Below are 13,446 nucleotides of genomic sequence, written 5' to 3' on the forward strand. Positions count from 1 at the left end.
AACCACCATTCTTCTTTCTATTTCTATGAATTTGACTACTAGTTGCCTCATATAAGTGGAATCATACAGTATTTTTGCCTTTTGGGGACTGACTTATTTCACTTAGCATAATGTCCTCAAGGTTCATCCATGTTTTAGTATGTGTCAGAATTTCTTTCTTTTTTAAGGTTGAATAATATTCCACTGTATGAATACATCACATTTTGTTTTTACTTTCATCTGTCGATGAACATCTGGGTTGTTTCCATCTCTTGGCTATTGTCAATAGTGCTGATATAAACGTGGGTGTGCAAACATCTCTTTGAGATCCTGCTTTCAATTCTTTTGGATATATACACAGAAGTGGGATTGCTGGATCATATGGTAGTTCTATTTTTAATTTTTTGAGGAAGCTCTATACTATTTTCTATAACAGCTACCCATTTTACATTCCTACCAATAGGGCACAAGGGTTCTAAATTCTCTACATGCTTGCCAACACTTGTTATTTTCTGTGTTTTTGACAGTAGCCATCCTAATGGATGTGAGATGGCAATATCTTTCTTATATTTCTTCATAAGATTCCTGGAATTATGGATGTTTTGAAAATATCCCATCAGTGTCTCTAGTTGCTTAGTTCAGTTTTCAATGGCGATGGGTATTCAAATGATCTTCAAAATTAAAAGAAGTTGTTATAAATTAAGAGTTTTCTGATCAAGAGTAGAAAACATCCAGAAAGTTCATGTTTGCTTTCCATCCAAAATTATCACTCAATTAATGTTCACTACCAAGTTCCACCTGGGTTCATTACATAAGCTTTATAGAGCTCTCCTTATAAGCCTTCTGTGTGTTTTCCTAATGATGGAAAGACCACTTCATCTTGGCTTCTGCTTTTCCTCTGTGAGCTCATGCTAGGCTCATTGTGCCATGTCTTTTATATGCTTGGAACAGACTAGATTAGAACTATAGGAGTCCATTCCCTTCTGATTTTCAGTATCGGCCTCTCCTCAAGCTAGGGTGGTTGGCTTTTGTTTGGAGGTCGCAAAGGTTGCTTTGGCTACCTTTAAGTAATGACTACAAGCAACATAGAACTTTTACTGCAAATGACTTTCTGTTCATCAGATTTTATTTGCAGTTAATATTGGATTAGAACCTGGTGTATTTAGCTTTGCAAGCTGTATTCCTGTCAGCATTATGCCATTCCCAAAGAGGGTATCTCATGGCGCATTTTTGCCTGGTGTGCCTCTCCCCAGAGCATGGCTCTAAAATAAGAAATTGTACTTCTTACATTCCCTTTTATTTCCTTATTATCTCTTGAGTTACAGCCCTGTACCCATTTAACACAACAAATACATGGCAGGGGGAGAATTTATGACTCACAATCAATAAATATTTTATCTTATTGGGAGGTAGCTTGAAGGAAACACAGTGTGCCAACCTATTCATGACTGAACACTATTAAACATTTCAGTCCAATACAACAATTCTTCTGACCTTGAAACTCATTGGCTTCTGCTGCTTTACAGATAAGCTAGTATGAGACCATGACCCTTTTTCGTCATGTGACCAGGGTGGTTGTTCTCAAAAATGTGCACCTTGGTGAAGCAACATATCCCACGGACCCTACCTAATCACACTTGAAAGTGCCTTGCAAAATGCCCTCACCATAATTAAAAGACAAAATGAAGACACTTTAAATAACAGTTCAATGAAGGATTGATATGGGAAGAAAATTTTTCCTTCATGAACAAACTATGGTGAACATAAACCAGAAATCTTAAAACAATTCAATGGCAGAGAAAAAAGATGGAAGAAAATTGGGTCCTTGAAGATGCTGATGATCCATCTGGAGCCACCATTTTGAGGACTTCTTGTCAAGTGACATCATTATTAGTTAAGCTAGTTGAGTGAGGGTTCTCTGTTATTGGCATCCAAAAGCATCCAAAATCATGAAGCCTTGTAGGGTTTGGTCTTTAACTAATGAACAACGAGAAGCTGTTAAAGGATCTTAACAAAAGTGTGACATGGTCGGCTATGAGTTGGAAAAAAGATGGTCTAATTTCAGTGTGTGGAGATAGGGTTGTAGGGGTTTAAGGATGGATGCAGGGAGTAACTATAAAGGAGGACCAGGTTTAAGGGGGAAGATTATGAGGTACATCTTGGAAGTGTCGCGTTTTCCTAGTGGAGATGCCTAGTAGGCAGTGAAATATATGGAACTTAGAGATGAGATCTTGACTAGGGAGATAAATTTAGGAATCATTGATATTTATAGCTATTGAAGTCATGGGTATGGATGAATGGGCTTGAGATGAATATTTGAGGAACTTCAAGATTTAATGACAGGGTAGAAGAGGGTGAGTCTCCAAAGGAGACAAAGAATGAGAAGCAATGTAGAAGGTCTAAATACTCTAAAGTCAGTACAAGGATTTCTACTTAAGAACCCATGGGATAAAGGATTGGACTTGAAGATTTCTCAGAGATACTTGATTCTAAGATAAATCGGATTGCTCCTTATTGTGAAGTCAATGGCAAATATTATTGAATATTTTTTTGACTCCTGCCAATCCCAAATAATCCTCCTGTCTTCAAACTCACATTTTATATTACCTGTATTCCTCTTACAGCGTATCTTACCTTGTATTGTGGTTGTACGTGACTATGTCTCATTTCTCCCACCAGGACTAGGTATTTTAAGAGGCCAGGAATTATGTCTTATTTATTTCGTATGTTTCTCTCCAAACTGCTCTTCTTAATTGGCAAGATATTTTGAATGTAGTTGGACACCAATACATTTTTTGGTGAATGAGTATTTGATATGTAATTAAATACACTGAGTGAAATTGCTAAACATTTTCTTATATTGAATTCTTGAATGTGAACTAGAAAGTCTGAATGAACTCCAAGCTAAGAAAAAAGCCCATCCTGAAGAGATCTAAGGGTCACAAAACATTTCCCTGAAGTCCTCCATCTGATGAGCATCCAGCTATCTGTTTAAGGTGGTAAGATCACTACCAATCATTGACTTCCAGATTTTTGATTCAGTCTAACTAGCAAAATATACAGAAGATAAAATAATCCTTACTCTGACCAGGCATTCTTATGTCCCCAAAGTTACTCATTTTCCTATTTCCCATAGTTCTTCCAAATTAGATCCTTCCTCAGTTGAGGAAGAAAGGAAGGTTCCTCAGTTGAGGAAGAAAGGAAGAAAGGAAGGTTTGACCAATGCAAGCTTCACAAATGGACATAGCATCAGAGATTGGATAGTCAATATTCTCAGCTTAGTCTTACTATAGTCCAGTTTTGTGACTGTGTTTTTAACTGATGTTCATCCGAAACAACACATTTAACATTCAGCTTAGTTCATTACAAAATCTAAGAGTTGGCAAAGAATTGGTCCATTATCATGTGACATTTGAGTAAAGCACAGAATGGAAGATGAAATGAAACCTACATTTATTTTTACTTTTTAATTTTAAATTAAAAAAATTTAACCTTTTTATTGAAGTATAGTTAAGTTACAATGTTGTGTTAGTTACAGGTGTACAGCAAAGGTACATATATATATTAAAGAATATATATAAGATATATATAAATATATATATTCTTTGTCAGATTCTTTTCCATTATAGGGTATTACAAGATATTGAATATAGCTCCCTGTGCTATACAGTAGGTCCTTGTTGGAAACCTACATTTATTGATACCTTCTATTTGCTGGGCTCTTTAATATTGTTATTTCATTTGACAAGAGGAATAAAGGTATATGTACATTTGTTTTCTGGTTTTACCCATATGTTTCTAAGTAGTTAAGAATTTTGAATATTATTAGACCAATTATATGATAAATTTAAGATAAAAATTAAATTAAATGACTTAAAGTCCTAGATTTTTAAGAAATCTAGGTTGGCTCTTCTGCTTTCACACATCCAACAATAGCTCAAAATTCCCTCTTTCTTAAGACAGCAACCATTAAGTTACTCTTAAACCCACACTAAGTGCTATGTAACACAGGGGACAGAAAGCCAGATGGGTCTGGTTTTTGGTATCAGTAGTGTCTTTGTTGTGGACAGATGTCAGTTTCCAAATTCTCACTACACTGTACAGACTTGTATACCTCAGGCAACTTTATAGCTCAAACCCTACTCCTTGGGGACTTACAGCAACTTGTAAATCCATGAGGAATTTTTCAGCAAAGTTATATTTCTTAGTTTATTCATGGATTAGACTTGTAAGAGTAGATTCATGCTAAGGCCTTAATGAGCAGGGCTTTTTTTTTTTTTTTTTCACACTGAAAAGAACACTTGCTTCTCTTTTTCCAACATTCAGCTTATGATGGTTTTAGAATTTATGTTCTCAGTTTTGCCCCCATTGACTTTGAAATCTTAGAAAATACTCACCATGGCTCTTCCCAGAATCCAGCACTATTCAAAGCCTTTCTTTATGTAGCATTAGAAAATGGAGACCCACAAAACTATTTCACATGAGTTTGTTGCTCGGGTTTACTTCTAGGAACATTGGCTCTGCTCTTCCGACTAATAAGAAGTCATGACAGTGGTCTAATAACAGAGCAATGCCTGGTATTAGGGGTGGAGAACATGAAGAGGATTTCCACAGAGTTTCTCAGAGTTGGGCTAAAGGTAAATTCTTTTTTCTTTCACTGGAAAAGATTTGAGCTAGATTAAAAAAACACCCAAACAATGGATGTCTTCAGAATGAAATCCATAAAACCAAAAGTGGGAAGTACTAATGGTTCCATTGCCCACTTGGCGGGATGTGCCAGCATCATGTCTGTAATTGGTCTGGGTCATTTCACTGACTTCTATGGAGCCATCAGTATATGGGCTTTCTAAACTTTCTATTCTGAGCTGAATTTCCTTTTAGTCTTCAATACTTGCTCATTTCTGTTCCATTATGTCCAAACTTCATTCTTTTCTGCTTCACCTCAGTTCAAATGCCTTTCAAGGGTATCTTCCTCTTTTTGGGCCATAGGACAAAAAATTCTTGAGCTGTAATGGTCCTTAGAGTTCAACCACTATGATATCCTCATTTTACAGGTGAGAAAAATGAGGCATAGAGAAGGGAAGGAAATTGCTGGTCACAATTTAATGGGAACTGTCTAATGGGATCCTAGCTCTTCTGAGTCCTGATTCAGCCACCTGACTAAAGGGGCAACATAATCTGAAACAGAACAAAGGCACATGTCTGAACAGTTTGTTCCCTCACTATATGACCCTGTATTAGATTTCTGTGCCATGTCACAAATTGCTACAATCATAGTATCTTAAAACAGTATACATTTGCTATGTCACTATTTTATATATATATTTACGTACTATATATATTCTATACTATATGTATCTTACTATTTCTGTGGGTCAAGAATATGATCAAGGCTCAGCTGGATTCTCTGGATTCAGGCTGCAACAATCAGAGTATCAGCCAGGCTGTGTTCTCATTTGGAGGCCTCACTGGAAAAGTATCCCCTTTCAAGCTCTCTCAGGTTGTTGGCAGAAGTTATTCCTTGTGGCTGTGAGACTAAGGGCCCTAGCTTCCTTCTGGCTGCTGGCTAGAGGGTATCCTCAGCTCCTAGAGGCCATCCTCGCCTTTAGTATATAAGGTTACAGATTACACTATAATACGGCAAATATATTGAAGACAGCTCACAAAACACTGTGTACAATTCAATGGCTTTTAGTATATTTACAGAGTTGTGCAGCCATCACCATAATCTAATTTTAGAATATTTTCATTATCCCAGAAAGAAACCCCGTACCTATTTGCAGGCAACACCCCTTCCTCCCTCCCCTAGCTCTTGGCAACCACTACTGTTGTCTCTATAGATTTGCCTATCATGGCTATTACATACAAAAGGAATCATACAACATGTGGTCTTTTGTTACTGGATTCTTTCACTTAGCATAGCATTTTCAAGGTTCATCCAGGTTGTAGCATGGGTCAGTATTTCATTCATTCTTATTGCCAAATAATATTCCTTTGTAAGACAGGCCACATTTGATTTATCCCTTCATCAATCGATGGACATTCCAGTTGGTTCCATTTTTGGCTATTATGGATAATGCTGCTTGAATGTTCCTGAACTGGTTTTTGTGTGGACATACGTCTTATTTCTCCTGGATATATAACTAGGAGTACACTGCTCCTCTTTGGTCTCAGACCATTGAGGTTTACTATAAGTAACAGAGCAGAGGGAACTTAGGTATGATGTCTCAGAAGCCTCTGCCATTAAAGAAGGAAGGAAAGCTCATCCCTTGCAATCTCAGAGGGCTGTGGGAAGGAGGAAGGAGCTAGAGTAAGATATGGAAGTCAGACGTAAGGGCTTTGGGGACTTTATTCAAGGCCAAAAATGCAAGGACTGAAGAAATATCCAGATAGATTTCCATAAACCCAGTCATATTGGGATGATTGGTCAGTTTCTTTAGATGTAGACTGAGATGACTTGCAAAATTCTGGAACTGGCCTCTCAATGGGTTGGGCAGCCACAGTTTCCAATGTGGTATGTCCCAGACAGAGAAGCAGGTTGATGGAAGGATCAGACACACCACTTCTGGCCTCCTATGATCTGTTTGTTTCATTTTCAGAGCCCAGACATTCTCCCGTGCCCCAAGGAGGGCACATGGAGAAGCTGAGAGGACTTAGAGTGAAAACAAAAGTTCACAGTGATAGTGTTAGACCTTACCCGAACCCTGTGATCCTGGAAAACAAGTAAAGGATAAGAAATCCCCCAACCTTTTGTGTTCCAGGAAAGGGATCACCATGAAGAACCACCCTCCCTCATAAGGCCTAGAAAAGACTTTCTGATGCCACCTTGTCTACCTATGACAAGACCAGACACACAGTCCCCAAATGCCCATTTTTGCCTCATAAATGATTAGCTTAATGCTTGTGTATACTGATCAACTGGAACAAAATAACTTGTTAGGCAAACTGGTTTAGTTAGAGTTAGAATTCTCTCCTTCTCCCAGGTCTCTGAACTTTGGCCTACCCTGAGCCAGAATACAACCCCTCCTAAGAATAGGCTGGTCTCAGAGTACAATATACTCTCTGCTCTACTATTCCATCACACCACCCTTTCATCCTACTTCCCCACACCCAGTTCTTTTTAGCCCTGTTTACTCCTCTCTATAAAAGAAAAATTATGTTTTGCTGAATTCTTGAGAGGCTTGCAGACCCACGGTCACAAAGTCCTCCTATTACAATAGCCCCTCCTCCTTCTGCAATAGCCTTTCCCCCTTTTGCAAAAATCCTTTGGATAAAGTCTCATATTATTAAGTCTGGATTTGTTTTTATTTGACAACAGCATATGGTGAGTTTGTGACCAGAAGCAAATGGCCAGGGCTACTGATCCAGCCGTGGGTGCCAGTGTCATAACCCAAGGCTCAGTTGGGGCCATTGATCTCTCAGGGATGAGGCTGGACAAGCTCCTCCATGGTTAGACCAGTGAGAACCAGAGGATGCCACTTGGATTTGGGGACCCTTTTCCATCGTCATGAGGTCTCATAATTCCCTCCTTCAGCTAGTTGACATCTTGGAGAAGAAGGGCTGGAGTGCCCCAACGGACTGAAAATTTACTCAAAAGAACTGAGTCAGTTTCTTCTGGCTTAAAAGTCTTCTTTAATGAGACATCATTACCAGAAAATTTATTTTTTTTCCTGCCACCCAGCAGGGTCTTATGAGGGTGACTAGCTCTGTTACCAAAAGTTTACAAAAGCCACATTTTCTTAGCACAACTGAAGGTAGTGTGTGCAAATTTGTGACCAGCTACACTAGAATTATGAATCAAATAAAACCAGATGATGTTCCATAGCAGTGAATGTAAGATCCTGCTTTTGAGTTCAAAAATCCGTAAGTACAGGTTGTGAATATTTGGTTTAGGAACAGCACAGCAGCACTCAGGAAGAAAAAATTACGGGTTGTTTTAGTCAGGAATTTTTTGGTTGCAAACTTACAGAAACCCAACTGGACTTAGGCAAAAGGGCAGAAAGGGAATTGATTGGCTCTCGGAATCCAAGAACAACCAGACGGAGGGAAGGAAAGGAGGCTGCTGGGTTTCAGGGGTAAATGGGGCAAGGGACACAAGAGCCCTGGGGCTCTCTCCATTCTAGTCTCAGCTTCCCTTTGGGTGGCGTTCTCTCCTTTGGGTTTTCTTCTTTCTCGCTACAGACCATCCTTTTGCACTAGGCAGGGTCATGGCCCTTAAATGCTTATGAGTCTCACGTCTTCTGACTTTTGCTATTGGACTTGAGAAACAGAAGAATTCTGTGGAAGATTTCTGATAGGAAACCTGGTAAGGTCTCTCCTGTAACCAGGGAAACAGAACCATATAAAAAAGGGCAGCTCTCAAAAGAGCCATTTAAATGTCCTTGAAATTCCAAAATTTCAAGAAGTAAAGGGAGTTTCTGGATAAATAGCCCCCTATAGCCTAAGCATAAGCGTGTGGTCAACACTGTTAATATTAAGTCAGCAAGAGAATGTGTTTTTCAGAGAAGCTGATGTGGCCACAGACTGGGTCTGTGAATGTGGAGTTGCAGGTGCAGCTGTCAGCACACCTGGAGGCAGGGGTTCTGTTATGGGGATCATGCTCAGAGGAGCTTATAGACCAAGTGGAGAGAATTTTGAGGGAAGCAAGGAGACTGGTCGGGCAACTCAAACCATTCCATGCTATTCCTGATGTAGCTATCTCAAGGAGCCCCTGAAAGCACTGAGGATGTTTAGACTGGAGAGGAGAAGGCCCAGGGACATAGCAGCTGTCGTCAGCTGCTCCTATTCTTTATGGACTAATACATAGAAGCTTCAGAGCAACAGACTTTGATTCAACATCAGGACTTCCTCACAGTTAAAGCTGTCCTGGATGGCTGGGGGTATATGATGAAGCAGTGAGACAACAACATAAGACAGTATGGGGTTCATTTATTCGCTCCTTCGACCCTTCATTTATTCTGCAAATATTTATGCATTAACGAACAGAAAACATTAACAAATAGACAACAGCTTCTACAAGGCAGCTCATCGCTGTACTACCTACACCTGGCCCAGAGTGCTAGCACTATATTAATATCTGTTAAATGAACGAAAGAATACATGAATGAGTGAATAGGTGTGGTCACTGGACCAGGTACTAGAGATGGCCATAGGACCCTCACAGAGCTGACAATCTCACAACAAAGGCAGCTGATCAAACAGTGGTGATGCCCTGCACACAGTGCTCTGGTGGATGTATGCACATCCAGACAGACTTTGTTCTTTCAGGGGACTTAAAGAGGAGCTTGCCTTTATGTGTTCTCTGTGTTCCAGGATGGGTGAAGGCAGAGAGAATGCCTCTCCTACTGTGGAGTTCTCTGTCGTAGGTGGTTTTTACAGATCAGGCTGCTTCCTAACTACACTCTGATCATTTAAAAAGTGAAACTCCATTTTGTTTATGGTTTCCTTTGCTGTGCAAAAGCTTTTAAGTTTAACTTGGTCCCAGTTGTTTATTTTTGTTTTTATTTTCATTACTCTAGGAGGTGGATCAAAAAAGATATTGCTGCAATTTATGTCACAGAGTGTTCTGCCTCTCTTTTCCTCTAAGAGTTTTACAGTATCCGTTCTTACATTTAGGTCTTTAATCCATTTTGAGTTTATTTTTGTGTATGGTGTTAGGGAGTGTTCTAATTTCATTCTTCTACATGCAGTTGTCCAGTTTTCCCAGCACCACATATTGAATAGGCTGTCTTTTCTCCATTGTATATTCTTGCCTCCTTTGTCATAGATTAGGTGACCACAGGTGCATGGGTTTAACTCTGGACTTTCTATCCTGTTCCAGTGATCTATATTTCTGCTTTTGTGCCAGTACTATACTGTTTTGACTACTGTAGCTTTGTAGTATGGTCTGAAGTCAGGGAGCCTGATTCCTCCAGCTCCATTTTTCTTTCTCAAGATTGCTTTGGCTATTCAGGGTCTTTTGTGTTTCCATACAAATTGTGAAAATTTTTTGTTCTAGTTTTGTGAAAAATGCCATTTGTAGTTTGATAGGAATTGCACTGAATCGGTAGATTGCTTTCATTTTGACAATATTGATTCTTCTAATCCAAGAACATGGTATGTCTCTCCATCTGTTTGTGTCATCTTTGATTTTTTTAAATCAGCATCTTATAGTTTTCTGAGTACAGGTCTTTTACCTCCTTAGGTAGATTTATTCCTAGATATTTTATTCTTTTTGTTGCAGTGGTAAATGGGATTTTTTCCTTAACTTCTCTTTCTAATCTTTCCTCCTTAGTGTATAGAAATGCAACAGATTTCTGTGTATTAATTTTGTATCCTGCAACTTTACCAAATTCATTGATGAGCTCTAATAGTTTTCTGGTAGCATCTTTAGGATTTTCTATGTATAGTACTATGTCATCTGCAAAGAGTGACAACTTTACTTCTTTTCCAACTTGGTTTCCTTTTATTTCTTTTTCTTCTCTGATTGCCGTGGCTAGGACTTCCAAAACTATGTTGAATAAAAGTGGTGAGAGTGGACATCCTTGTCTTGTTCCTGATCTTAGAGGAAATGCTTTCAGTTTTTCACCATTGAGAATGATGTTAGTAGTAGGTTTGTCATATATGGCCTTTATTATGTTGATTTAGTTTCCCTCTATGCCCACTTTCTGAAGAGTTTTTTTTTTTTATCATAAATGGGTGTTGAATTTTGTCAAAAGCTTTTTCTGCATCTATTGAGATGATCATATGGTTTTTATTCTTCAGTTTGCTAATGTGGTGTATCACATTGATTGATTTTTGTATGTTGAAGAATCCTTGCATCTCTGAGATAAATCCCACTTGATCGTGGTATATGATCCTGTTGATGTATTGTTGGATTCGGTTTGCTAGTATTTTGTTGAGGATTCTTGCATCTATGTTCATCAGTGATATTGGCCTCAGAATGGGAGAAAATATTTGCAAATGATGTGACTGGCAAGGGATTAATCTCCAAAATATACAAACAGCCCATGCAGCTAAATATCAAAAAACCAAACAGCCCAATCAAAAAATGGCTGGAAGATCTGAATAGACATTTCTCCAGAGAAGACATACAGATGGCCAAAAAGCACATGAAAAGACGCTCAACATCACTAATTATTAGAGAAATGCAAATCAAAATTACTATGAGGTATCACTTCACGCTGGTGAGAATGGCTATCATCAAAAAATCAACAAACAATAAATGCTGGAGCGGGTGTGGAGAAAAGGGAATCCTCCTACACTGTTGGTGGGAATGTAAATTGGTACAACCATTATGGAGAACAGTATGGAGGTTCCTTAAAAATTAAATATAGAAGTACCATATGATCCAGCAATCCCACTCCTGGGCATATATCTGGAGAAAACCATAATTTAAAAAGATACATGCACCCCAATGTTCATTGTAGCATAGCCAAGACATGGAAGTAACCTAAATGTCCATCGACAGAGAAATGGCTAAAGATGATGTGGTACCTATATACAGTGGAATATTACTCAGCCATAAAATGATGAAATAATGCCATTTGCAGCAACATTGATGGGCCTAGAGATTATCATACTAAGTGAAGTAAGTCAGCCAGAGAAAGACAAATATCATATGATATCACTTATATGTAGAATCTAATAAAACTGATACAAACGAACTTATTTACAAAACAGAAGCAGACACACAGATCTCAAAATCAAACTTACGGTTACCACAGGGGAAATGTTGTAGGAAGTGATAAATTAGAAGATTGGGATCAACATATACACACACTACTATATGTAAAATAGATAACTAATAAGTACCTACTGTATAGCACAGGGAACTCTACTGAATATTCTGTAATAACCTACATGGGAAAAGAATCTGAAAAAGAATGGATATATATATATATATATATATATATATATATATATATATATATATAAAACTAACTGTTTCACTTTGCTATACACCTGAAACTAACACAACATTTTAAGTCAACTATACTCCAATAAAATTTTTTTTTTAAAAAGTGAAACTCCAGGTAGCAGTGGCACAGTGAGCAATTCCTCTGGCTTCTCAGAGCCCTCAGACCCAGCGGAGTAAGTGGTTACCTTAATGTTATAATATCAATATTTCAAGAGCTTCAGAACATGCTCCCTCCCTGAAGTTCCACCTTACATTAGCCCCAATGAAAATTTCATATACTGGAAGAAGTCACCTCTGAGCCTTACGTGTTATCTAAATTTTAGTATAAAAGGTTTTTTACTTAAAAGGACAAGGTTGGGGAAGGCTGGGAATATCAACTGTGACAGCATTTCTCTCATATTTGGCCCCATGCAATTTGAACAGACTTGTTTCATAGTTTAATAAATAAATGTTTATAAAGAAGCAATGAAATTAAAAGTGGCAACAAGGGTCGCAGTAACCACTATTTTAGGGAGATTCAGGCCATCATGATTGTCAGGAGGGAGGATGGAGCTACTGACAATGCTGACTGAGAAATGGCAAAGAGAATCTTTTAAGTAGGGTTTGTTTAGAAATGAATGGTCTTTCTCCGGTTCTAGCGAAGTTACAAGAATTACAGCAAATATGATCCAAGTTTCACTGGAAATGATTTATGGACCAGAGATGCATGTTTGGAGAGACAGTTGAGGAAAATTCAGTAAAAGCTGTGAAATGTAAATGAAGTCTAAGAGGCTGGAGACTTCCATGAATGCCTGTGAGGAGTCTTTCAAGTAGGATTATTTTGGGAATGTAATCCTGCATTCTTGTTTTCTTCACTGGGAGCCTAACCTGTGCATCTCTCCTCTCTGTGAGTTGGATATGAGTATATGTAACATTTCTCCCACTGCCCCACACTGCTTAGCAGGATGCAGGGGTTCTATGGATAAAGGCTGAAAGGAAGGAAGGAAGAATGAAAGGGAAGGGAAAGGCAATACAAGGCAAGGGATACAAGGGAAAAAACGGGAGGAAGGAAAAGAAAGAAAGTTAAAAGAAGCAAGTCCTATTAGAGCCTAGAAAAGAGAATGCAGACAGAAATAGAGGCAGGCTTTGTTTATCCTGTTTGACCATCAGGCTGCAGGAAGGACTGATGCCTGTTTCCTTGTCCGGGGACCAGCAGGGATCTTGTCCATCTGGGATATGACCAGGAGTGGGATACATAGAATGAGCAGTACCCACAAGTCCCCCTAGGAGTCAGATTGAATGAATTTAAAGAGGTAAGAAGATGGAGCAAAGGAGAGAAAAAGGCCCAGAGGTGTTAGGCAGGAAAAAACGAGGCAAGTGAGTTTCTTTCCGATGCACAGCAAATGTTTTGCAGGTTGTGCAAACTAATAGTAGATACATGAGGTTGGCCTTGGCACAGAGTAGGTAGTCTGTAAATGTCGCTGCGTGAGGTCTGATAATGCAAACTGGGGGTAGGCAGAGAAGTAGGTGCTAAAAGATTTAAGGGAATAAATTACTTTCAAGCATATTGGAAGCATTTATGTTTTGAA

This window comes from Phocoena phocoena, chromosome 3, assembly GCF_963924675.1.
Source record: "Phocoena phocoena chromosome 3, mPhoPho1.1, whole genome shotgun sequence".
NCBI classification, from domain to species: Eukaryota; Metazoa; Chordata; class Mammalia; order Artiodactyla; family Phocoenidae; genus Phocoena; species Phocoena phocoena.